The 27,877-nt window shown below is 38.8% G+C and overlaps 1 long non-coding RNA gene across 1 annotated transcript; it reads right to left on the bottom strand.

Moving 5' to 3' along the window:
* Positions 1–125: 125 nt before the first annotated feature.
* On the bottom strand, positions 126–7,141 carry LOC121088855. Its single transcript, XR_005828042.1, has 2 exons — positions 3,186–7,141; positions 126–441 (listed from the first exon to the last, which is right to left on the bottom strand). It is a non-coding gene; the product is annotated as an uncharacterized LOC121088855 (long non-coding RNA).
* Between the last annotated feature and the right edge of the window lie 20,736 nt (positions 7,142–27,877).

Raw genomic sequence — 27,877 nt, 5'->3', positions numbered from 1 at the left:
CAGAATTTACAACAGATACCAAAAAGGCTGTATTTAACATGTATTTAACAATATTTAACAAATTAAAGAAGTCATGTACTTCTTATGTTAAAAACAAGGAACAAACACTCAGAAAAAAGACTCCTTTAACCAGACCCAGTTTATTGTGCATGCACTTGATGTTAGGGAGATTTGTAAGTAACAAAAATCCTTTGGATAATGCCCCACCTCTTCCATGAACTCTGTATTTGTTCACTTCTCAGCCTGGGTACAGTAACCCTTGTCCACTTTCTGGTCTGCAGGTCAGTGTGGTAGTTGTTGGCCACTCACCAGCAACTTTTTAATAGTTGTGGAAAAGATGGCTCTGTACATACTGGCTTTAGGAGGCTTCATATATATGGTACAGCTACAACTCTAAGAGATAACCCCTTTCCATCATTATTTTCATCTCCCACTTTGCAACTGTAAAACAAACCAAAACATCAGCTCCATTAAAATAAAATAAAAGTTACTCAAGTCTGGCAAATTGCTACTCTTGTAGGATTACACCTTCAGAACACAGGTGCTAAAATTTTTTTCAAAACTGTAACAAGAGACGGAAATTGCTTCTGCTTTATCATCCATAGGGTGGATCTAAACTGGGGGTTTCATGTCAGGAAGATCCTTGATTGATTTTAGAATAGAATCTTCAATGTTTTATACAGGTTTTTTTCATACACCAGTTGAAGTAAAAAGTCAGCTCTGATTGCACAATTGCCTGCTAAGAAGAAAAAGAACACAGGGAGGTTTTTTTCAGACATTTATTTCTAGTCCTTACGAGTCTCCTGGTATGTCATTATCAAATGGGAAAAACATGAACTGGAGATATTAATGGCTTTGTTCTCATTTTCTTGTCTTAAAAAACCCGATAAGACAAAATGAACTGAATTCAAACTTGGTGTGAGCCTCACGAATTTACATCCAAACTGATGGTAAAAATACATAAAATGAAAAGCTTCTACTTTGATGAGCTACGCTGTTCATCTTGGATAGAACTGTCTTTTATATCCTCCTGGACATAATTTTTTGTAAATTTCTGTGTTAGGCTGTTTGTTAAACTTTTTCATCAAAAACTGCTAAGCTAAGAAAACATAACATTTTATTTGATATGTGAATGAAAACACACTGCAAACAAGATGCAAACTTTAAAATTCTTCCTTGGAGAGTTTCCAAATCCAACAATGAAGCACTGAGTCATTTATTTCCTTAGTTAAAAAATGCATTTAGACTATAGCACTTTTAATTTCCGGCAACAAATGGCCTCCTAAAATAATTTTGATTTAAATGGTCGTATTGTCAACCATAATGGGCCATACTATGTCCGATAAAGTCTCCACTGAGATACGATTTCTGAGATGCAGAGATCATAGCTTCTTTAAACATAGTGGAAACCCCGGTTCAGCGTTTGGCTCTTGCAAAAGGCACTTTTTTCTGCTGACTTGCTAGGGTGGTTCTCTTCCCAGAAAATCTTGCATAGATTTTCCCTGAGGAAAACACCAAGAAAAGTATTTCTGATTGTCCCAAAACAAGAGAGGGAACATACTACATATGGTCTTAAATCAACCTGACAAAACTTGCCTTCTTTTCATTTCTAAATAACACATCATAGTAGTTTTTTAACAATAATACTATTGCATAGCATAAACAGGAAGTCAAACTTGTTAATATATACATATAGATACCATTTCATTATACACTATGTATTTATATTCCTTGTCAGTATATATTATAGCTCTCATAGGCATACCCTCCAGCCACACATTCAACACCACGTTTAATACCTGTCATTTTGTTTTATTCCCTCTCTTCTCTTCTCTCCGGGGGGAAATCAGGGAGTGCAGTGGAGTGCCCAGTTTTGTCAGGGCCTTCGGTTTGGTTGTGGTTTTAAACATACATGTTACTCCGTGCTTGCGTCAGGGGCCGAGAGGTCCAAGAGGTGTTCCTTGCCCCAGAGCACGGGGTGAGGATGTGGTCAGTGCTCCTGCAGAACAGCATTCCCTCCCCACTTCCCAGCCTGGCACCCCAGAAACCGCGCAGAGGAACTTTGTAAGTGAAATCTATGAACTCATGTGTAAAAAGAAAGCTGCTTTGAAACGCAAACCCACAGCATCAACGTTCAAGGAGGCTTTCTATTATAAAGCAGCAGTTGAGATGTCATGACTGAATGTGCTAACACACTTGAAACTGAAATAGTTTCACAAAGTTGTTTTCCCTGTAATGGTCAGAAAAGGTATTTCAGCAGCAAGATGGGGGAAGCTGGCTCCCTCACTCTACCAGTTCCTCCCCAGAACAAGTAGACAATGTGGAAAGTGAGTATAAAATAGGCAGCTCCAAGTAAACTGACCTCTGCCACCATCATGACAAGTTAATTTTTGCAAGCTGACATCTCTGATTGTTTTGCTGGGAACCAACACCTCCTATGTTTGGAAATTAACTTTCAGATTTCCAGTGAGGGCAAGGACAGATTTTACTCTTGTCACCCATAGGTTGCAAGGACAGACCTTGTAAAAAGAACTAAAACTCTGGAGCTCATTTTAGAAGTATATCTGATATAAAACTAGCCATTGGAATACATCCAATTTATAATCGTAAGACTGGAAAACTTTAAATTAGGTCAAATTTCAGCTCCAAATTAAAATGAAAGCATTCAAGGGCTTAATGCATACCAGCAAGACACGCAATGTTGCATTTGCTTTTGCACTGGCTACTTGAAGGCTAAATTGATATTAAAAGCAAGAATGTTCAATAAGTGGATTTCTTTTTAATCAAGAGTTGGTGTTTTCTTTGCTCATCACTTTGTGCTAGAGGGCCATGAAACTATCTCAGTAAAATTGTCAGTGCTTGCAGTCTCTGTAGCCTACTCCCCAGTGAAGCTGAGCTACTTATTTAGCTGTAAAAATGTTTCACTAGTTGGAGGTTCTAAAATTACACACGAAAGAAGAAAAAGGCTTGATAAATCTCTCCTGAATATAATGGCAAACCTCAAGCAAATTGCCTTTAAAAAATTTATTTACCAAAGATAGTTCAGCTTAGATAAAATATTTGCTTTTCCACAATTTAACAGCAAGCTTAACTGCTAAAAAGAAAATCTGGTGAGTTGCCACAAGCCACATAACAAAATGGTGGGTTTTTTTACAATAGATGCTAAGAACTCTGCTGATACCCACATTTTCAGCCTTCCCCAGTAGACCATCCTGACACCCTACTGGGGATTGGTCCTTTTCTTCTTCCGACCTAGAGAGTAGCAGTGGTGTGAGGAGAGAAGTGATGTGCCTTGCTCTCTGTACTGGACACATCTCTGAAATGAACCGGTGAAAAATGAAATGAAATAAAATGAGATAAGATAAAACAAACAAACAAACAAACAAACAAGTTAGGAAAAGAGACCTAGTTAATGGCTAAATAATTTCTATTTGGGTTATGCATGAAATATTCGGCCTTTGGAGCAAAACAAAGGCTTCCCTAAGCTTAAAGAGCAAGCAGCTTACATATTTGTTGTTTCTTTTAAAATTCCTGTTCTATGACAGTAAGACTAGTGAGCTCTCTACTGTGAACCCACTTCTCAAAGCCATTTCATCAAAGTAGCAAGGTTACCTACTGGAAATCTAGCATCAAAGATACAGTGCTTTCATATAGGGCAGGGGCAAAAAGTACAGGGAACACATTGTTTCCAACTTAACTGCAGATAGGAAGGAGGAAGTTCAGGGATTATTTTTACAGTTGTTTTTCTTTTGTGTGTGTGTGAAGGCAGTTACACCAGGAAATTAAAAAAAAAAAAGTGAAAACCAAACCTAAAAAACCCAAACCACAACCTCCCTCATCCCTAAAAGATCCCCTGCTAAGTTATCCCTACACCTGTTCAAATATATCTCTATCTTTCCCCTTCACCCACTTTAAGAGCTGGAATGGGCTGCAAATATTAGACAGTTTTTTGGATAGTACAACAGAGAATTGCTTGAGGTAATTAATGCAAACTTATTTTCCACTCTGCCCAAGGATACAAAAAACAAATGTAACTAACAGATGGGCAAAACAATAAATATTCTATTTTATTTTGACTTTCAATCACTTTCTCCATGTTGTATTAAAAAGAACTTATATAAACAGCCCCTTATTAATATGAGCATACTAAATACAATCTATTGCTTAAAACTGTAATAGGCAAAAATAACTTACTTGAGATGGAGCTATTAAATTATTGAAGTTAAGGTAGCAGATAGAAAACTTACTCAGAAGTTTGGGCTTTTGTTTTGTTGATTTTCACATCACAGACTATCTTGGTTAGGAATGTGATTAAAAAAAAAAAAAAAAAAAAAAAAGAAAAAAAACCACCCAAAGAGGAAGCAACTATTAAAAAAGGGAGATGGGCAGCTACTCAGCTGGGACTGAGGTCTCTCTGCCCATACACGTCTGCAGCCTCCAGTACAGTATCACACTTTCCTCCTGCTGCCTTCAGGATGTCGTTCCTCTCCCATCAGCGGTGGTCATCTCCACACTGTAGGGAAGGCACCCACCAGGGCAAGGTGTCACCCCCAAAGCTGTCCTGCCCAGAGGTTGGGGATAGGACTCAGGCTCCTGCCTGGTTTGGAGACGCAGCCCCCTGGGGCAGGACAGCCACCACAGAGGTTGCTCTGGGCTGGGACTGGGTATGGTCCCTCCTTGTCCTGCAGAAACATCCAAATTCAAACACTTCTACTTTTCTCTGGGGTAATGATGTTTTGGGGGATTTTTGCTTGACCATCAGACCAGTGTTTCAGATGTGTGCTGGGTTTCTGTGCTGAGGCAAGGCACTGCGGTGGCTGAAACACCCCAGCCCACCATGTCTCTGCCCCCATCACCTCGCTCTCAGGATCTGCATCTCTCTCTCTGTAAAAGACAGTGCAATACCTGTTCATCATTTCTTACCTTCAGGGATTATTTTTTTCCTCTGGTTTTCTTTTTGAGTGGTAGTTTATTCAACACGGTGCTTGTGAGTCTTTGATGGTGTGAGGTAGAAAATCATCACACAAAGCGTGTGACTCCCGGCAATCTGAACTCTGCTTTTAACACAAAGCAACATTAGCTTTATCAAAAGACATATTGTTTCTACCTGCAGTTTAGAAACTTTTTGTTTTCCTTTTTCCAAGCCATTCCTTATGTTTCTTTCACCAACTGCCTTCCAAGAGGAAAGAATATAGTTTTCTCCCTTCAGATGCAGACTCCCCAGACAACCCCCACTTACTCTAGAAATCCCTGTTGAGGGTCAAATTTCTTTCTTGGATACTTGATTAAGGACTTTCATAAAACTCAGTGGGAGTTGCTTTCAGGCCTTTAAAGTCTGCAGGTAAAGAAATACGAAATTCCAACAGAAGAATCCGCCTTTTCAGGAGAAATCCTTTCAAACACTGAAGTTAACTAGGTGCTTATTTTTCCATTCACATTCAAATGTGGCAGTACACTTAATTATAGAAATGTAACTCTTCTTTTAAACAAATAAACAAATAAGGAAATAAGGAAATAAACATGGTCTTGAGCCTTGAGTTTAAAAAACCAATCGCTCAACATGAGCTGCAGGAGGAAACAAAATATGGGAGGAATTTTCTGTGTGGAAAATGCTGCACGCTTTCACCAGGATGAAATGTATACACACATCTGTGGTCATCAATTTGGGAAAATTATACACTTGAAATAAATACCAGCATAGTCAAATATATTGTTGAAATGCATGTGTTTCTTTTCTTTTATAAACATATTTGTCCCACTACCCAAGTAAAACTTTCACAGACATTTAATGACAAATAACTAAAAGCTCTGAAAAATTAGTATGCAGTTAGATCTACAATGGCCAGGATAACGAACAATTCTGCTACATTATCATCTCGGGCCACTCAGAATATCTTACACATAAAATAAACATGCAGAAATAAAGTGAGGGAAGAACAGATTTTAAAGTGGATTTTGATATAAATCTGGCTATATGTCCATGAAGAAAATATCATTCTGACATGTAAATTGTTCACTTAAAGATAAGACCATTGTCATAAATGAAACAACTGTCCAATAAAGATTCAATGTTTTAAAGGACTGTAGTCACAAAAGAAAAATTAATTTTAAAGCACATATATTCTATATGTTTTGAAATCCTCAGTGAAGTAAAACAATTTAAATAGTTATTTTCATTGGTTTCATGCTGACGTGCATTGCTAAATTAGCAAGGCAGCATATAACTCCTTCAAAAATAATGGTCAGGCAGTCTTTAAGGTCAGCATTTCAAGTTGCTTTACTACATATATTTTAAACATTTTTATCTAGACTGGTACTGCAGAGCTAGTGCAGAGCTTTGGAGAGATGACCTAAATCCTCTTCTGTCTTCTGCATTGTTAGCAAAGGTGCTGGCAAGCATTCCCAGAGCACACTATTTGCTCTGCATAAAATTTTAAGCAGCAGAAAAAGGTCCAGATCCATCTTAAGATGTTAGGTCTTAAGATGCTTGGTGTTCAGTCTTCTAAACTGAACATATGTGGTATAAAAGACAGTGAGGAGTACATTGCATAAGAATTTTAGGAGTGTATAGTAAAAGACTATTTTTAAGTATAGGACAAGTGCAAGGTCCTGAACCTGGGTCAGGGGAACTCCCAGTATCAATCAGTACAGGCTGGGAAGAGAATGGATGGAGAGCAGCCCTGAGGAGAAGGACTTGTGGGTGTTGATGGATGAGAAGCTCAACATGGCCTGGCAATGTGCCTTTGCAGCCCAGAAAGCCAACCATATCCTGGGGTACGCCTAAAGAAGCACAACCAGCAGGTCAAAGGAGGTGATGCTCCCTTTCTAGTCTGCTCTCATGAGACCCCATCTGGAGTACTCATCTCTGTGTCCCTCAGCATAAGAAGGACTTGGACCTTTTGGAACAAGTCCAGATGAGGGCCACAAAGATGCTCAGAGGGCTGGAGCACTCTTCTGTGAAGACAGGCTGAGAGAGTTGGGGCTGTTCAGCCTGGAGAAGAGAAGGCTGCATGGATGCCTTACAGTAGCCTTCCAGTACCCAGAGGAGGCCTACAGGAAAGCTGGTGAGGGACTTTTTACAAGGGCATGTAGTGATAGGACAAGGGGTAATAGCTTTAAACTGAAAGAAGGTAGATTTAGATCAGCTATTAGGAAGAAATTCTTCACTATGGGGGTGGTGAGGCACTGGCACAGGTTGCCCAGAGAAACTGGGGATACCCCACCCCTGGAAGTGTTGAGGGCCAGGTTGGATGTGGCTTTGAGCAACCTGGTCTAATGGAAGATGTCCCTCCTCCTGGCAGCTGGGTTGGAACTAGGCAATCTTTAAGGTCCCTTCCAACCCAAACCATTGTATGATTCTATGATAATTATTTTTAAAGGATAAAAATAGATGTTTTCATACTTCATTGTTTTGAAAAAAAAAAAAGTCTATAAATAGCTGACATTTCATCCCCATAGTCTTGATTATCAAGACAACTTGCAAGAAAAAAATGAGATTTCAGCATTTAAACTAATTATCCTGAGTTGTCTTTGAAGCTTTCAAGGAAAAAGTATTGAAAATGTTAGAAACAACAACAACAAAAAAAGAGTTTAGAAGTTTACTTATGGAAGTAGGTAAACAGCAGAACCTACCCAGGACAGTTTTAGAGGTTACAAACCAGCTGGATTTGTGAATTGACATTTGGAAAATGAATAGGAAAAGTCAGCTATTCCCTTCATTGGTAAGGAAAAATGATCACAGCATGCTATTCTCAAGGCTGCTGTGTGAACACTTGCACATCACAAAAAAAGCCCCCCACAAAACAGTAAATTTATACCTTGCACAAGAGAATGTAATATAACAGCAGTGAAAACCGAACAGCCTTGCAAGCTACCATAAAACAAACAGGTACCATAAAATTAACAAAACCAGACAACCGTCATTGAGACACACACCAGAAGATGTTTGACTGATGGGAAAAGAATTAATGCACAAAATTTACAAGACCAGCATTGGGCAGTGTATGGGTATGGTGCAAGGTTCTCTTAGGACTCTGCATGCTCAGTGCAATGCCTTCAATTAGCCACATTGGAGGCTGTACATCTTTTCAGAATGGTGGAAAAACTGGTGATGGTACTGGAATCTATTTTACCAATATTTTGAATGCACAAAGATCGATGTGTCAGAGTGGGCTGCAGGTGAGGGAACTGGTTAGAGATCAGGCAATCACACATGCAAGCAGGATGGATCTTCCCTTACCTCCATGTCAGTAAAAGAGAAAATACAAACTGTCTTGCTCTCGTTGATTTTTGGTTTGGTAGACAGACTGGAAGTGAGCACCTGCCAGTAAACAACATTTGTCTTTCTAAAAATCATTGTTTTCAAAAGTGAGAGATGATCTTGTAATACAAAAGTCTTTGCATGCAACACAGGTCACTATTGCAGACCTCAGTGTGACAGTTTGGGTAGTACCTCTGGAAGCAGATATTTGCCCTGGGGCAACTGAGAAGGAGGGTTGCATCAGGCAGAATCTATCCTTTTCCTCAGATGTGGAAGGAAGGGCTAATAAGCCATCTTCTGAGGGTGCTCAAATTTCAAAATAACATTCCTACCATTGTCCCAGAGCAGGCCATGTGGCTATGAAGATAGTGTTAAATCTGAATCCTGTGTGCATGCTTCAGCTTCTACAAGATAACATAGAAGTAAGAAACTGAAACTGGACTTTAATCAATGGCAGAGAACAGAGACATGAGGTTAGGAAGCTGGGAAAAGAAGGGTGCTGCTGGACATGGGGATACAAAAATTGGCAATGAGAACATGCTGGGGTTCAAATCAGGCAGGTGTAGGGAGGCAAAAAGAAGAGACTTATTTCCTGTTTTATTTACCTTATGTGAATTGGGAGTAAAGTTTTCCTTTAAGGTAATTCCACCAATTTCTTTTATTTATAAATGTTAATAACAAAGCAGATATTAGGTACCTTGAGTCCAGCCACAAGCTTAGTGATGGGCTGAAGAAAATTTTGCATCAATGAATACCACCTTCTTCAAGAATACTTCATAACGTGACCAACTTTGCACTATCTTAGCCAAAGTATGTGTGAAACAGCTTTCACTTGTGTCCTGTTTCTGCTGGCTATCTGGAGAAAACCAGATTCATCCAGGTTCACTGTCTTCATGATGATTGCATGCCTTCTTCACCCTCATGTCCAAGCAGGACACCTGGGTGGGTGGCACCCCTAGGATGGGTGGCACCTGAGGGAAGCTCCAGGAGGAGAATGACAAAGAAGTGCTGTTGATATATACTGTAAGATTTGCGCTGCTTATTTTTCTACAGCTCCCTCATAGCTACTGTTTGCAGACTTGGAATCATGTTACTGATTCAGGCACTGTAAAAAAGAAACAGAACACAAAGGAACCGATTAAAGAAAAAAGAAGAAAAATAGCTGAGGCTAGTAATCCAAACACTGTATTATGAATAACAAACATTGTTGGGGTCAGAAAGTAAAAGGTTGGATTTCTCCCTCTTAGAATATTTATTACAGAAATTAAATCACTGGGTTTATCTCTAGTTTGGGGAACACACTTGCAGAAAAGATGAGTTCACTTCTTCTGCTGTGTACCAGCGCGATAATGTTCTATTTCATTTTCCTGTTAGAGTATTACTTTTCTTGTGATTATTGCTGTGTCAGAGTGTACTTTCTTTAAGCACGTAGAAGCAGCATAATATCTTTCTATGAAATGAAAGAAATTCTGAAGTTATTTGAATTGTGTGATCCATTATAGTGTAATATCTGGCCTGATGCAGTTGCATATTAGCTAGCTTCCTCTGCAGTCTGAAGTTGTTGTAAATACTTACCCCTGTGACACAGTTTCAGGCCTGTAACACACCAGTAGTGAACTTACAGTCATTAAGATGTTAGCACTCAGAATTCTATTGGAATGGTTTATTTCCCATTTCTGCCATTTATTCTTCTCTACAATGTGTCATTAAGAAAAATTTCAAGTGTGTGACTTTAAAAATACTTAGAAATTTAAAAAAACCCACTGTGTCTTCTGAACATTCTTGTGCAAATACTCCTACAAAATTAAGAGTGACAGTATTGGAGCTTTTGAAGAGCAATTAAAGATGATGAGGCAAAAATTTAGATCTACTCATTTTAATGGCAAAATTCCTGATGGAATTCCCAATGGTTTTCCCTACAGGACATTTACATTCTCTATGTTTTTATCTCATCCATTTTGACATTTACAAAGGAATTAATAACTTTGAGAATTTCTAGATTCAAGAGGGGGTGACAGCAGCTTAGTTGAGCTTGTTGCAGATGAGACTGCTGTCATGGTATTGGAGTGAGGGAAGAAACCAGACATGTTGAAAAGATGATATTTTTTTTGCAATTGAAGACTAGGGACTAAGAGCTGCATTAGATCTGAGCTCTTTTTAGGAAATCAAAAAGCCTTGGAAACCCCAGTTTCCTGACTCGCAGCTCTGTTAGCTGTGTTAGCGCTCTGACACAGACGCAACTGTCCTACTGCAGCTACAGCGACAATGAGCAGTGGCTGGGAATGATTGTGGGAACTGACCAGCAACCTGAACCAGAAGATACCTACTGTCCTTGATGAATTTCCAGGCACTGATCTAAATATGCTATAAAAGCCTTCAAATTATATCAGACCATTCAAATGTCTGGGTGGCCTCTACCAAAGTTATCCTGTACCAGTTCACTCTGTGGCAGCCTATGTGTGCAATTCCTTAGTCAGGTATAGTGTCTTCTGGTTAGATAAAATCTTTTGCCATTTGTATGGCATTTCTTTCTTTGGAAATAAATTTCTTCAATGGTTTGGGGATCAGAAATACCACACAGGTAATAGCTAGACCTCCTAATGTTTTGGTTTCCAGTTTGAAGACATCTCCAATTTAAGCTAGGTCACAGAACTAAAACCAACAAAAAATAATGATAAAAAGAGAAGCAAAATCAACACCGGAGAGTTGTAATCCTCCAATCAAGTATTTATCATTATAGCCAGTGTATGATAATATATTAATATAACATAATATAATATATCATAATGGATCAAACAAGTGCTAAAAAATGCATTTAGGACTACGCATGTATGCAGTTTAACCCTAACCTTATCTGCACACTAGCCCTATGTTAATGTAAGAATCCAGGTTCTAGGTGATCTTACATTAAAAGAATGAAAAAAGAATATCCTTTTGCAAGCATGAATCCCATTTAAAAATAAAACTATATAGAATGAGCTAAAAAAATTTCAACGGCCAGCAACAAACCTTTTACAAAAAAGGAATCTGGTTTTTCAAAATAAAAACAAGAAATATTTTTCTGGTTGTTGATTAGTGGCATGCAGAAGTTACGGTGATGTTAAGTATCCTAGTCATCCATTCTAATTAAAATTTAAATTGAAAACTGGGTTCTAATGAAGAGGAGCTTAGTGCTGGTCTTGAGGGATCTCTTGTCAGTGGGCAAAGGAAAAAAGTGCACAAAGGCAAAAAAGATTTCACTCAGGCATTTACTTGGGGTATGCTGTACTTTAATACAAAAAGGAGTGCATGCTGCCTTTTTATTGCAAAAGAACCAATGTAGGAACAGTTGCTCTTCATGGTAGTGCAATCTAGTGAGAAAATCTTTCAAAGTCTAGCAGAGGAGCAAACAGCCATAAGGAAGAAATGATCCTATAATTTCATCCACCCTAGCAAAGTTGTTATGCTATTGTTCCTTTTGGATTGCTTGACAGCTCCACTCTGCCAGTCCACACAAATTGATGATAATAAACATAGTGGGGGGTAAATCCAGACATATCTTCCTGCACCTGCACCTGCTCACACCCAGTGTCTGAAGGGTCAACATTTGTTGAACAGCTACAAAAAGCATTGAAGGAAAATGCAAAAGAAGCTCTTCAACACACTTTGGGTTTGAAAACACCAGTATATTTGTTTTGAAACTTTAAAATGATGTTTTAATGTGCTACTAAATGTAATAAAAACAAAAATCAATCACACCCTTAAGCTAACAAATTGCCCAGTGCATTGGAAAATTCCCTATGCATCAAATGATAGCCTGCTAAATGAATGAAAATGCTAAAGCCGTAGCATCTTCCAGAAATAGCTGTGTATCTCTAATGGTCTAATACAAGATAATGGAAAATACAGCAAGTGTATTGTGTTTTTAAAGCCTGTTTCAGTGCTACCTCAGAAGCAGAAATTTAAATGAATGGTTATAGCCTAATTCAATGTCAATACCTTCTACCAAGGATTGTCAGTAGCTGTGATTTAGAAAAAAATCAGAAAAAAAAAAATGAGAAAAATGTAGGAGCTATGAAAGATCAACCAGATCACCTCAGTTTATACAAGAAAAAGTTATTCAATATTTCCTCATATGTACATTTAATTATGCTTTGTGCAAGTGCAATAAATTACCTTCTTAAAACCTGGAGCTCTCTTTTTTTGCAGATCCCTCCTTGCAGGTTTGCTTTATGTTTTTGGTTGCTCCCCCCTCCCCAGCAAGGTAATAAATGTGGTAGTAAAGCAGCCTTTCTCTCTGGCTGTGAGCTTTCTGTAGATGAACGTTAACTCCTGTCTTTCAAAACACTGTGAGTGGCAGGTTGCATACCAGCGCCAAAGAGAAATCTTGCCACTAATTTATCATGAACAAAATACAATGTCTCCCCACAAACCTCCCTCTGACACTGTGCTCAGGAGGTTGCAACAGCAATATTTCTCTGGCTATATTTACAGTAGAGAATGCAGAAACCATAACAAAATCACAAGGACAGATTTGGCATAGACAACAAGTTGAGTTTGATTAAAATGTACTAAAATTGTATTATTCTTTTTTATTTAACAGTAAGCTTCAGTCAATGTTGTTTAATGTCAGTACTGTTAATGAAGTTGTCAAGCTTGTCACTTCCATTGAATAACAACTTTGCTAAGAAACTGGTACTACAATTACCTCCAGCTCTATATGATTAAATTCATCAAAGCACACCAAGGCTCCAGATTGTGCCAGACCTTTGAAGAATTTCCTGATGGCTTTGTAGTCTTGTCCATCAGAACAGTTCAACACAATACAATATTAAGAAAATAACTTAAAAAGTGTGCATTTTTATTATTTAAAATGTATAGGATTTGGCAACATTTACTGCCTGTAATTTGGCCTCTTCTACCACCAGTCCCCAGTCCCAGAACTTCCCTTTATTTATCAAATATCAGTCTGTAATATAAAAGCAACTCACGCAGTTCTTAACTCGATCTTTCACAGTAGCATGTGAAATGCATTTACACACAATTTTTTTAAAAAATAAATCTCTAACAGCAGGAGGACAAAGTTAAAAGGGGAGCAGCAGCAGTTTTATATCCACCCAACTCCTGCACTTGAATATGCTTCTCAACATCTCTCAATCAAAAATCAATTCTTTTAAAGCACATAACTTTCAGCGAGGGGTGGGGGGTGGGAGGGGGGGGGTGGGAAATATTTTCAATCTCCCTCTAAAACTAGGGAGCAGGTGAGGTAGGAATGCTTCTTCCTTGAAAAAATCAATGGGAGAAAAGAAGTTCCTGGATTCCTCTCCTCTCTCTGCTGACACAAAGAACCCACTTCCCCCCCACCCCCTCCCCCAGGGTGAGGTGATGGGTTTCACCACAAGGCACTTGAATGAGAGCTAACCTCCTCCTCCATCCTCATGTCTTCCTCTCCCGCCAGGCTGCCTGGTAACCTGCAAAGGACCAAGCATCCCAAGAGGAGCCCTGTTCCAGCTGTGTAGCCCAGGGGAACGTACCTCTTTGGGCATGCGTGGCTTGGCACTTGTCCTTGCCAGCCCCTGGGGACACACCAGCAATATAACAACACAGGTGTTCCCCAAACTTTTCAAGTAATTTTTTTTTGCTTTGTGTTTTTTATACCATCCTGAAAATGAATATGCACCACCTCCTAAAGACCAAGCAGGAGGAATCACCGCCCACAGATGCGATTCCGTGGAAAGTAAACTACCTAAGAAAAAAAACCCAAACAAACACCATAAGACATGAAAAATGTAAAAATAAGCACGCTGATGTACACTGTGCTGGACACACACTTGTTGCGCTGCTGTAGCTGGGCTGAAGAGTGCAGATGGTGAAAAGGTAAATGCTGTACCACTGATATCAAAGCTGATTTGACAACCCACAGTATAGTCTAAAGCACAATGCTTGCTTGGGCTGCGTATACTGTCCAGAATAAAGTTGTCAATGCAGACATTACAACGAAAGTAAAGTTCTGAGTTTGCATTGTAAGCTCAAGACCACAATGTGATTTCCAGACACCTACTCACACTTTTCCACAAGTAACCACCTCTTGTGGTTTGGAGAATGGGTAACACAGATGAACGTCCAATGCAGCTGCAGAGGAGTTATTTCCTCCTAGTTTCCCGCTTGCTGCACTTCCCTACCTGGCCTGTGCTTATAAATAAAACACATCTAAAACTCTCAGGTTTATACTTCAAGACAAATGGAGTAGAAAGACTTTGACAGACAGATCACCTGTGGAGCCGTCAGACTCTGGCCCATGCAGGGGCAGAAAGCACCAAGTAAGGTCTCACCCGCCACTCTCAGGAACCTCCAAAGTATATTGGTATACAGGAGATGCATGAACAGCCCAAACGGGTCATACCAGTAGCCCTTCTAATCCACCAGAGGTCAATCTGCATGTGAGCCAGTAAGCAAGCAAGCCACCATAGATATGTATTAACAGGAGTTATCTGGTCAAGCCATAAAATTTTGGGAGGATCAACCTGTTCAAAATAGGATCAGAGACAAGACAAAGAAGAGAGCAATGGACTAAAGTCAGTGTTTATCTTAGACCTCTGCATACCAATACAGAAGTATGTGGAATAAACAGAAGACTGAAGTCTTCATACATGATCAAAATTAATGCTGACTTGGCCTAAGAGACTCAATCCAATCACCCTCTCAGAATTATCATATGAGCTGATAAGAAACTTGCTCAAGAAGTACAGATAAAAAGGAAGGATCTGATATTTCAGATATTAAGGATGCATTTATTTGCTCTGAGATCCCAGAATGCAGAAGGGGTTTGAGCAGCTGAAGAGCTCTTAAGTAATGATTAAAGAGAGATACATGGTGGTGGGGAATCTATGAAAGTTCACCAAAACAGAATGATCTGGTGGAAGAGGCTTTTATGAGCAATAAGCCGAATCATTTAAATAAAAGGACTTGGCAGCACTCAAGCACTTCAGCTGCGCAGGCAACTAATGGAAACTGGATATACGTGGACACAGAATCCCATTCTTCCTCAGATGCTCTGGTAACAACTGCTCGATACAGATGGCGGAGAAACCTCCAGAAACAAAGTATTTCTATATTTGATTCTGACTAATGGCATGAGTCATTTGAAAACATGAATATAGGAAACCACTCAAGTGAGCATCATTATGGAGAAAGAACAGCAAAACAGAAACCAATGCACTTCAAGATATTGATGATCTTGAAAAACTGACTGGTCAGCTCTCCAGGAACCGAGCTGAAAGGGAAAAATAGTCAAGAAGAAATGGCAGCTCCTTTACATGACTGTATAAAGGACACAAGTGCAAATTGTAATACAGAGAAACTGAGGGAGAGAGTTCAGTAAACAATAATCTTTCCACTGAACAGGAATAGTTATGTCAGCTTACAGAAATAGCAAAGGATGATAGAGATAGATTCGCAAAAGCATGAAATGAGATACAACTATGAAGTGGCATGGCGCGTAACTAGAAATCATTTGAGAATATTATTAATAGTAGGAGATGAAAAAATATGTTGGAACACAAATTGCAAAGGAAAAATTATCAACAGGTAGTAATAAGAAGGACAAAACTTACAGCTTTTTTGCATTTTACTGGAGAGGATAGCCACAACATGGCAGACACCAATACCAATGTAAATAGGGTAATAACAGTTTTATTATTGTATTATATATATTATAGTATATGTAATAATATATATTATAATAACAGTTTAATGCAGGCAAATAAGAGGTTACAAAGTAGTTACTTCAATCATTGTATTTAAAGATCTCCCTGAAGCAACTTCAGAATCATTACCCATGGTCTTTGAGGATTCATGGGTGACTACTGAGATCCTAGAAAACTGGGAGGGGCCAACAGAAAGCTAATATTTATACAGGAAGAGCCAGAGAATTACCAGCCCAATTTCAAACTGCCTACAAAGTACTGGAACAAACAAACAAAGGATTTTTCATAAGCCCTAAAAAGAAAACAAGGTAAGCAACACTCTGAGTTGATTTGTCAGGAACGATCACATCAAAACAATCTAATTTCTTCCTGTGACAGAAGAATGACTAGTTGATATGGAAGCTATAGTAGATGTCACACACCTTCTTTTCAGCAAGGCTTTTGACACCGCCTCAGGAGAAAGCTAAAGAAAACTGTTCTGGAGCAATTTGTTTCAGGTTATGTATAATGTTGGAAAAACATAGTTTAAATGTAGCTACCAGTAGCTGATTATCAAACAGAGGACTGTATCAAGCAGGGCTCTGCAGTGCATTGCACCTGACTCTGCTGTTCTCTGATATTTCCATTAGCCACCTGCATGAAAGAACTTAAAAAGGGTACCACCTTACTAATGCTAATAACCAAAGCCCTGTTGTTCCAAAAATGCTGTCACGCAAGGTCAAGAAGCATAAAGATGCTCACAAAATAATCATCCAGCATTGAAGAATCTCTGCTAAAATATTGTGCTGAGTTTTGAAGAAACTGAACAAAACTGCACATCATTGGAGAACCTCTAGAAAGAGAAATGGGAATGTTCTACAATGGATCATTCCATGAGATTGAAAGAGATAATAACAAGCACCCAAAAAGGCTTTAAAAACAAAGAGAATAATCTATTTTTCATTACGGTGGTGGATGAGCAGGCTGTGGAATGCCCATGCTTTGTTCTCAAAGACAGACAAATGTGCATGAGGACACTTAGCTTCGTTGGTCCAGCTCTGTTGAAGACAGACTAGGATGATCTTGAACTCTTCTCTCAGTCTATCTTTTCCATGATTCTAAAATCAGAGAAAGGTGCAAAGCATATGAGCTAATTTCTCAAAGAGAAGTTTGTATCTTGCATTGTCAGTTCTAAGGCAGCAGGCACAGTGCAGTGCCATGGGGACATACCCAAACTCTCTGTAAACATAGCGATCTCAAGTGCCTGGAGTGACAGAGAGTGCAATTCTGGCTGAGACTTCTGCTCCACCTCTTGCTTAGTTAATTCAGTCATGTCTGCACAGCACTCCTTTCTGGAATGAAGACATTCACCTGGCAACTAGTTCATGCCTAACGACTTCAGGTTTTACACTCCAAATAATAACTGTGTGAAAAGAGCATCCTATCTGGAGATAGGATGGAGGTTTTCATTGCCCATGCAAATGTTCCATACTTGTTTCAGTTCCCAGGGTTTGGAAGTATCTTTAGTGACTGGATATACTGGTTAAAATAGTGTGTGTGGGGATTTTGTTGTTGTTGGGTGGTTTTGTTTTTTTTTCTAGAAGTTCATTGTTTTCCAGCTCTACTTTGTCTTCGCACATAAGTTGTTAAGCAAAAGGGTACATGAGTAAACTGCCTTTTCTGGGCAATGCCCCTTCCATACATAACAGTCCTGTTGCTTTTCAGCCTCTTCTGATTTCAAAATCATAGAATCACAGAACAGCCCAGGTTGGAAGAGACCTTGAAATATAATCTGGTCAAATCAAAATCGTACTCAGTTTTAAACTGTGCCATAAATTTGTCTTCTTAGATCTTTCCAAGACAGAGTTGCTTGAGCTGAGGAGCAGCATGGAGTTGGAGGAAGAACAGAGTCTTTTCAAATCACGGCACTGTTGTCGTTTTCAGTATTATTCTGTATCCAGTCAGTTAGATAACCAGTTTTGTTGGGTCACTTCTCAATCGACTGCTTCACGCTTGCATATCAAGGAGAGGTTTACCGTGACCTGTCCACAGTGATACACTGGTCTTTTTCCTCAGTGGTTACAGCTGATTTCAGAGCAGCAATGTGCATAAAAACCTCTGATTATTCTCTCTGAAGCCCATTAGCCTGTCTTTATCAGCTGTGTTTTCATTTGCCACTGTGCTGCCTAGTGGTTTTTTTTTTGGTCTGCCTGAATTTCACGCTTTGCTTCATCATGGCACAAGGCTGGAGGCCAGTGGGGGGTGGCAGAGGCACACAAATCTCCTAAGAGTGGGTACTGAACAGCAATGTCTTAACCTAAGGAAAAGCCAGGACATCACCTTGACTACTCTAGAAGTAGACCTGGGTTTGCTCCCCTCTGTGGGTCTGACACACTTGACTACTCTGATAAAGCCACTCCCAAATACCTACAAAACTGGTAGTTACACCAGGTGAGGGAGCTAGCCCAGTATGTGTTACCAGCTGTTCTGAGCTTTTCATATCCTTCAACCATCATTTCTTCGCATTACATTTTCCCTTTTGTTCATTTCCCCACTTCCTTCTGTAACTGTATGAGAGCAGAGTTGTGGGTAATCCATTTTGTCATTTTTTCTTCTAGATCTCAATTATTATTTCTAACCTGCTTTGCTTCTCTGTCAGCATTCCCTCTTGCTCCTAACCTTTTGTTTTCTTCCTTCTCCCGTCTGCTCAAGACCGATTTAAATGAATCCATGGGAAAGTAATGTGCATGGAACATTTGCCTGCAAAACTAAAAGCAAATGACTTGCTCCACTGGCACTACATTTCTATACTGTATATGCTGCAGAAAACTACGTTCACGTGGCCAGCAAGTGCATATATCTGGAGACAGGGAGGAAAGGTGAGCAGAGCTTTTTGTCCCTCACAGAAGCAACAGCCCTAACCGTACCCATGACAGGGGCTCAAATGACTCCTTAGAAATGTCTCAACCAACAAAAGTATTTAATCCTGAGCATCACATGACACGTGAAATGGGAAATCCCACATTTCAGTCTCTTAGACTTTCTAATGAACTACCTTTCTCTGCAATGTTCATATGACTGCATTTTCTGAACCAGCAATGTCTCTCTGTAACCTCTTTCAGTGACTGTTTTGTCTCTCTCCCCCCCCCGCCCCCCTTCATGCTTTTCTCCCTATATTGTGAATGCTCCTCTGGCATCTTAGATTTTCCTTTTACCTAAAGCCTCTAGTCTCTTTTCAACTCGGGAAGATTGAAGAGTTATGCCATTTTGTGCTGCTTGACAATTGACATCCTCTGAGAAGTTAACACTTTACTGTTGTTGAGCAAGGAGTGCTGAATAGCTGAAGTATGTCTGCCAGGAATGAAAGAGCAAGTTACCAAGCGCAAGCATGCCTGTTCTCCCGTAACAGTTTTTAGCAGTCACTTTTGACCACCAGTCTGTGACTCTCCTCACCCATCTCCATGAAGTACAGGCTGAGAGCAGCAGCAGGGCATCACAAACAAGTCAGGAAGCTCCTTTCCCCGCGAAGCCAGCACTGGCCTGAACGGGTAAACAAGGACCTACGACAGGGATTTCAGTAGGTGGTTTGGGACACTGCACTGGTAGTTAGCCCGATGCCATTTTTTTTAACCAATAGAAATAAACATGCTCTTAAAGTTAAGCATACACCGATGAGTTAAATTACCTAGAAATTTAAAATCAGCTATGGGATATTTTGCTATTACATATATGTCTATGTTGGGACCTGTTTCTTTTCATTTGCATGTGTTTATGTACTTAAAAAATATTCATAAGCAAATCCTCCCTCTCCTACATGTTTATTTTCTTAATGAAAATGTACTGTAATTTGTTGCTTTAGAAGCACTGGACTTTTACCTGTCAGATACAAGAATTTTATATCATTTACTTATGTCCTTATTTCTGTATTTCCTTCTGCTTTTATTTTGTTTTAAGATGAAAAACTACCAACAAAAGATATCCAAATGCCATCTGATTGTATTATTAGAAAAGGAAGCAAAGCTCCCTGTCACATTATTATATGTTCCCAGCAAATACTAATAGCTGTTTGTATGCATAATAAAAATATGTATGTATAAAACATTGTATATAGAGCGATACAGCAATGAAAAATATCCCTCTGGGGCTTATAGTGTTATTGTCTCAATGAAATTCAGATCCTCTTTTCTCCACTAATTTAGCAGCATAGAAAAACAGAATCCTTCCAGTCCCACACTGTGCATCAGAAAGGCCTGTGTACATAGACTGTGTTTCTTTAATCAGTGTAAATTCACCCTGCAATTTTCTCTCCCCACTGCTACCCCCTTCAGCAACAGCTTAATAAATAAATAAATAAAATCTGTTTAGCTGCTCCCCGAGTTGAGTGCAGCCAGACATCCTCTCTAGGTCTTTAGGTAGATGAGCAACCGTGCTGACTCCAGTGACTCACATACTTGTAATTATGTGCACACAAGGAATCTACATCCTTAATTTGTTTTTTGCCTCCTGTGGTGTTTAAATCATGAGACTTTTTTTTTTTTTTTTTTTTTTTTTTTAACCTGCTTGTTCTAGTCGGGTCTCAGTAAGTTTCTTTTTTCACTGTTCTAGCTGCCTTTCCAGGTGCTCCAAAGTACAAGTATAAGGCTCCCACCAGAGTCCTTAAAGAAGAAATATTTCCAGGGTGAGTATACTATATTCATAAATGAAACCTAACCTTTTAAAAATTACACTGTCAGAAAAAACCATTAGGCTGTAAAAGAGTTGAAGTAAACATTAGATTTTAATATCTACTGCTGCTTAGATTTTTCTGAACCGAAAATCCCCAGTGAGCACTTAAAACTTCATTACTACGCTGAAAGGTTGTGAAAGGCTATTTAAAGGTTTTCAATTTTGCTGAAGTCTAGAGGTTATTACGGCTTGAAAGAATACAAACCCTAATATTACATGGAATGAAAGGAATCAAATTTATGTTCTCATCTCCCCTGTAGTTTAATCCAGTTCTATTAGATTCAATGGAGAAAATTAGGGCAGGTTGAAACTTTTCAGAGGGCTGATGAAAAATAATATTTGGTCATTGTAGAAAACATTTCTATCTATTACTCACACTCTAAAGGATATTCCTATCTCTCAATCCCACAATCACAACTTACAGTGTTATCAGCCTCCTGCTCAGAAACCCATGGGCTATGCCCTGCATAAGACTCATACCAAAATGTCCAGAATCACACAAGAAAAATGAGGATATCTGACCACATCTCAGAACTGAGATTATCTCTAACTTGATATGCAGGCTTTCATTATAAATATTTTAAGCTCTTTTCTTCCTTTACTCAATTTGGGAAGGAATACTGAGTGACTCAAATGTTATGGGCTATCTATTATCATATCAGACAGCTATAATGGAAGTTGACCGAACAGTGCAGTGCAAATTATGATAAAGAAGAACTTTTATACTCATCTACTGAGCAGTTCATCAGACTTCAGGTTTGGTCAGTCCCAAGTGCTAAATGAAGAAAAGCATGTGCTTGGTGCACAGCTATGATTGTATGAAGAGCTGTTTGTCTCCAATCCTACTGGGACTGGAGAGACTGGTAACCCATTTCATTTCAGTGCTCTGGCCATTTCAGGGTCTCAAAACTGAAAGAGATAGGGACACAACTACAGACATTTCCCTCAAATTCTGCTATCTTAGCATAAAACAGTGAAAAATACTTGCAGTTCTGCTTAGTACCAACCATACCTGGATGTCTTTATGCCCACATTTCTACCTTGGAGCCAACATACTGCCATTTATTTTAAAACATACCTGATGATGATTGCTTAAATGCTTGTACATGGCTGTAGCTGTTTTGTCCTAAATCTTGGAGGGTAAAAAAAAAGAACAAAGAAGATAGCTAAACAGTAGTATGCATTTAAAGAAACAAATCTGTGCATTAAAAGAATACCCTTAGTAGGGACTGGGTCCCTGTAAGAGGAAACTACTAGACTGCCTCTTAATGGCTAAAGTGTTATCACCCTCTTAGACATAGCAGCCACAGTGCAGTTGAGAAGGGGAGAATAAGTAAGAGTCTTGGAGATACTTCTTCCATCCTTTGCTTGCTGCTTTGGGACACGTCTGGAAGCAGAGCACCCCATGAGCAGCTATGTGATATGCTGGTTATCTCACTCCTTGACGGACCACTCTTGGATGTATGACACACCAGAGCGCAGCACTCTCCGCTGCTGCTCCTCCACCAGGCTCTCAGTAAGACCAGTCCTGAAGATAAGCAGTACCCACCAACAAAGCTATCCTGAAGAGAGCCTCATACGTCCATATTACACCTTTCATACAACACTATTCCTTACTGTCTTGGAGATGTTCAGTTCCAGACTTTGGCCCTAATTAAAAAAGGGGGTGGAGAGGTACTACAAGTGTTGCCAGCCCTAACCCTAAAACAATCTGTGCCTTTGACTTCTTCCTCATCCATCCTTTGCATCATCTACTGGCTCTTTTTTTTTCCTTCAGAAATCACATGATTCTTAATGCAACACTTGCATGAACTGGCAAGGAAGCACAAAGTGGTTTGGGACTCACAGAACAAAGTAGTGGGAAGGGAACTCCAGAGGTCTTCTGGTCCAGCCTGCCACTCCAAGGGGGTCCAGTGAAGGAAGGTTGCTCAAGGCCTCCTCAACTTGAGTTTTGAATCTCTGGCATAGAGAAATCACTGTCTCTGCAAGCCTTTGGGTGTAAGAGTATTTGGCCATTTTTATATAGGAGTATTTCCAGCTATAAAGATGCAGAAAGACATACTGTGTTTCCAACAATTATTTCCTGTCTTGAAACCCAGAGGGCGTGCAAATAGGCAGAATGCTACTATCAACTGCTTAATGAGGTATAGTGGTTTTAAGATGCAAATTGCTCTTCTATTTCAAATCTTAATTTCATTCACTTGGGAGAATGGCAACTTGCACTTAACACGTGGACAGAAACTTCTGTTGGCATTTTTCAGAGAGCACTGGCTGTTACAAAAAACACTTCTTCAACACATCGTTCCAAAATATTCATCAACATTTCAGAGCTGATACATCTTCTACATCAATCTAATACATCTTTAAATTTTTGTTAAGTCAATAGATGTCTACTCTTTGTTGGTAGGAGAGTTAATCTTCATATTTTCCTCACATAATATGTGCCAGAGCACAGATCCTGCTCTTTCCTTTATATGTGTTTAAAGACAAGTTACAAAAAGGAATTAATTTCTTAAATATTGGCATGTGCACAGTTTTCACCATTCTTGTAAAGGTCAGTGAGTATGTTGTCAGTGGAGCGGAAGCAAGTAAGTGCTCCTTTGCCCGGGAAGGCAGGTGTTATTTGAATCGTTCTTGCTAGGCAATTTTCATCTTCCTTTGAATTTATTACTTGTGTCAGCATCAGTGACTATAAATCAAGCATGAGTTGCCTGTCCGCATGGACATTTCTGTTGTCTCCTAACACAGGAAGCTAATGAGGAGGAGGAAAAGACATTGCAGAGGTGATGCAAGTAGGTGTGCTCCCAGAAGGAGGGTGTGAGGACAGTATTTGTCCCAGCTCCCACACATTTCAGTGCAAGAGGCATGGTTTGAGTTTTGCCTTGGGGCCATGGACTTCTCTGCCCAGCAGCTTCTCAGCTGTGGAGTCCAGCTGAAGTTAGTGTAAATAAAGATTTTAAGAGAATCTAAATCTTACAAACAGCACTTGGGATTACACAGGAATCCAAATTTTTTTTTTGCATGCCCTATACTACCACACAATGATCACATTATTTTTCAGTCCTCAGAAGTACTCAAAGCTTTAGGACAGCCACACCTTTGCTCATCTGGTTCTGAATCTAGCCCAGTACCATGCCATTGGCACTGGCTACCTAACCAGCAGCAAGTATTCTTTTGGCCTAACACTGTTTCAGGTCTCAGTTCGTTTCCTTAGAGTTCTAAGCAAGCACAAACCAAGTTGTGAGATCAATGACCTCTGAGTCCTTGGCCTTCTGAAGTAACTGTCTCTTGCAGAGATGCGATGGCTGGCAAAATCCAGCCCTGAATCCAGTGGGGCTCGGCAGTGTTCGGGAAAAAGCAGATGAGTATACCACATACAGATGCAACACACCAAACTGAGAAAAATATAGAAGTTTTTAGTGGGTTTTTTATGCCTCCAGCAGACTTACTTTCTTTTACAAAAGAAAACAAGTAGAGAAAGCAAGCAGGGTCTCTGCTGACACCTTGTAATTTGCAAGTAAGAAACTTTGTGCTTTTTGCTCAAATCTCCTGATTAAACTGAGTTGAAAGATACAGTTTCAGGCTGTTTTCCCTTTCGCTTATGGTGTTTCCAGAATGTGGTCCCAAAATACACATTTAAAAATTAACAGGAGCTGAATGGCTAAGAAATGAAAAATGCATCTTAGCTTTAACCATGGACTGCAGCAGATACATCCATAGGTTCCTCAGAGAAAATGGCACATATTTATAACACTCCAAATATTTCTTCAAACAGTTATAAAATGGGATGCTAAAACACACACGCACATGGAGAAAGGCAAATGGAGTCAGCATTACTGGGCTAACTTTATAATACAAAAATCCATCAACATTAGCTTCATAAATACCCTTTACTGAGGAATCAGCAGTTTCTTAACATATCCAAATGCTTTGGAAAGAGCTGTTTCTCCCATCAGTGCTCAAATGGTGCTTTTAGTAAACTCAGCAAGAGGTCTGAGAATGCATCCAGGAGGAGACTTCAGCTTTGCTCTTGGTCTGAAGCACACATTTCGTTAACTCAGGGTACATATTCTCTGTGCAATGCTGTCACACGGGTTCCAAGTGGTGACTTTGAGGGGCACAGCTTTAAGGGGTTAAACATATTAATGATGACATACTGACGTTTCTAATGCTAATGTTTAAATGGAATCTAGTTGATTAATGAGGTCTTTCATTTGCAGTCACTACAAAAACATTTTTTTTTTATCTTACTTGCACAGTCTACAGTACTTTCAAAGACACTGGCTGCTCATTATGAATAATCACACAGTGTTCATGAAAGAAGAATACACTGAAAATGACAAAATCCCCAAGTTATTAATGTGCAAATATTCAATATAAAGTGATAATTATTTATAAAAAACACTCTGAAATGTTGTAATGTCATTTGTATAATTTCATGGTGGAAAAAAGAAAAAGAAGGGATGCAATTTTATTTTTTTATCATGTTTCTAATATTTGCTATGCCCAGGATTAATTTTCAAGAAAAATGTAAATCTTCTTTTTAGACAGCTGCTTCATTGAAACTTAAAAAAAAGAAAAAAAATAAAGAAATCAATTTGGTTTAAAAGAGTAAGAATATAAACACCATACAATTAACTGTTAATGATGTTGTAAAGCTGTTTCTTAAGAAACATATTTAACTCCTGATATTAGAACTAATCCTCAGATTTACATTAAAATATATTCTACTATCTCAATTTCTGTTCTGACATTCAAAGGTGTCCTTTTTCTCTGGAAACATATTGATACAGAATCCTTGCAATAGCCTGTTTTGTGAGCTTCTCTGTTTCAGGTATTAAAATAATAACAAAAAGAAAGCAAGCATGGGAACGTGTTAACATCAAATTTAACAAATTCAAGGACAGAACCTTTCCACATGGTGCACATTTAACCTATAGAAGACTTGAAAAATAAAAAGCGTCTTGGAGGCAAGGAATAAGCTTCAAGGTGGGAGTCAGTCTGCAGCTGTTGGAAGCAGGCAGGGAACTTATTAGGGCAGAATAAACCGTGCCTGCCTTGTGAAACAATCCGTACCCTTTCTATTGAAGTAGCTGGTAACAATTAGCCACATGAATTTACATGTTGAAATGTAGGCACCTAAATTTGTACCGATACACTCCATCTATAGTACATCTAAGGTACCCACTACCGCAGAACATGATCATCTAAATTATCTCCCATTCATGATGCTTTTTTCTTAGGAACAAAGTAGAGAGACTAGGACAGTGAGTGTGACATGATGCAGCATGTCACGTGGAGGTATAATGAATGAAACAAGCATCTGGCCTGGGTATGTCATGCTTGAAGTAATGCAAATCGCAGCCTTGAGAAAGCAAAAGGTTTGAAGCCAACAAAAATAATGAATTTGCTTAATTTTCCTGTCGTGGAGCTATTTGCTGGCATTTGTTTGCTTATGTGGCAGTCAAATTTAATATACAACAGTACTCCTTGACATACCTAGGTCTAGGGCTCAGAGATTTCTAGATTTTTTCCCTTTCCCAGACACAGGAAGTACACGTACTTTATTCTGATGCAGATCTCCACCTTTCCACCATGCTCCTTAGTGATACCAAAAAAAAAAAATAGGTGGGAAGAGCTGTGATTTGAAAGTCATTTTAGCCTCTATAGGGTTTTGAAGGCCTTTGAAATGTGTTCTGAGTTTCACATAACACCTTTACTTCAAAGCAATGAAAAGCTTAAATTAGTGTTGCTTGAGAACATTTCAAGACCGATTTTTCTGTAAATTAATTTCTTGCACTATTTTCGCTGCTTTTGGCTTGCAGTAATTTAATCAGTCTGTAATCTTCTATCAGTTATCATGCCATGCTATAACGTTCCTTTACACTTGAATGGAGTCTCTGACTATGCTTCCAACCTATTGAGGGGACACATTCTAGGTGCTGCTGGTCCCAGATTTCACTTTTCAGCATCTGAGAAGCACAGACATGATTAAAATAGGTTGATGTCAACTTTAACTATTCTATTTTTCTCATTATGTGCACTGAAGATAACCTACCCTCACAGACTCATTTAAAGTCCTATATTCAATTGATAGTTGGTTTATGTTTCAACAGAGATTGTTTGGAAAATATGGAGATTCCTTAGATAAGATTATATGAAATATCCTAAAAGGAAAAAAATAATTCCTGATTGTGCAGACCAGTTGCACAAAAAATTGTTTCTGGCTGTAATTTTTATGTGTTGTTTATGACAATTTACAATAGGCTTTTGCCACAAATCCTAGGCAGAATCTATCAATCTTTCTGCCATAAAGTAAAACAATGCTTCACTCCCTTTGTGTGACCCTGGTGCTGTAATATTTTTCTAATTAAGATCACTATAAAATTCATTTTTCCTCTACTTCCTCCTCCACATCCCACTCCAATTTTCTCTCAGAATAAGAAGGCTACCGTTTCTGTCTACTACCAACATAAATCAATTCATAGCAAATAGCCTAGTGTGATATCTATTAACTTGTCACCAGGGATAAAATTTATTTAAAAGTTAAGAAGTGTTTTGCAATATGAAATGCTACCCACTGCTGCAGTAAATAGTATATGCTTCCTTAATAAAGCACTTTTTCAGGCACCATTTTTGGAAATACAGTCTACCGGTACTGGAAGACTGGATGAAATTCACATACCATGAACATCTTTAGTGATTAGTGTCCCAGGAGTAACAATTACTATTCTAGACAGCTTGCCTTGTATTATGTCAACAAGATTTTTCATTGGTTTACTGTCCCTTCCTTTTTTCTTATTTTCCCAAAGAAGCAAATAGATCACCTTTTTTAGATAGGGACCTAGGAAAAATACAGAGCAGATGGATAGTCCAAATAATTTTCCTTATACATATCATAGCATGGAACTCAGCTAATTCCATCTTTCTTTTCTGCAGGTTTTATGGTGATTTGATTTTCGTTGCACAAATATGAATGTATCTGTTAATCAGCTTTGGCATGTGCAAAACTGTGTAAGAAATCTTCCCCTATTTTCTAGGGAGATTTAAAAAACTCTGTTTGGAGGAAATCACCCCACTTGATAGGTGTATAAAATAAAGTAGGGTAAAATATGCACTACAACATTTGTTTGCCTAGTCAAATCACTTGTATTTTTCTGTTTTGCTCTGTTTATTAATATCTAATGAGAAATAAGAAAGAAAAAAAGACACAGACAAAGAAAACAAA

The sequence above is a fragment of the Falco naumanni genome, chromosome 5, assembly GCF_017639655.2.
Source record: "Falco naumanni isolate bFalNau1 chromosome 5, bFalNau1.pat, whole genome shotgun sequence".
NCBI classification, from domain to species: Eukaryota; Metazoa; Chordata; class Aves; order Falconiformes; family Falconidae; genus Falco; species Falco naumanni.
The sequence above is the reverse complement of the archived record's forward strand: the minus strand, read 5'-3'. Positions and strand labels throughout refer to the sequence as shown.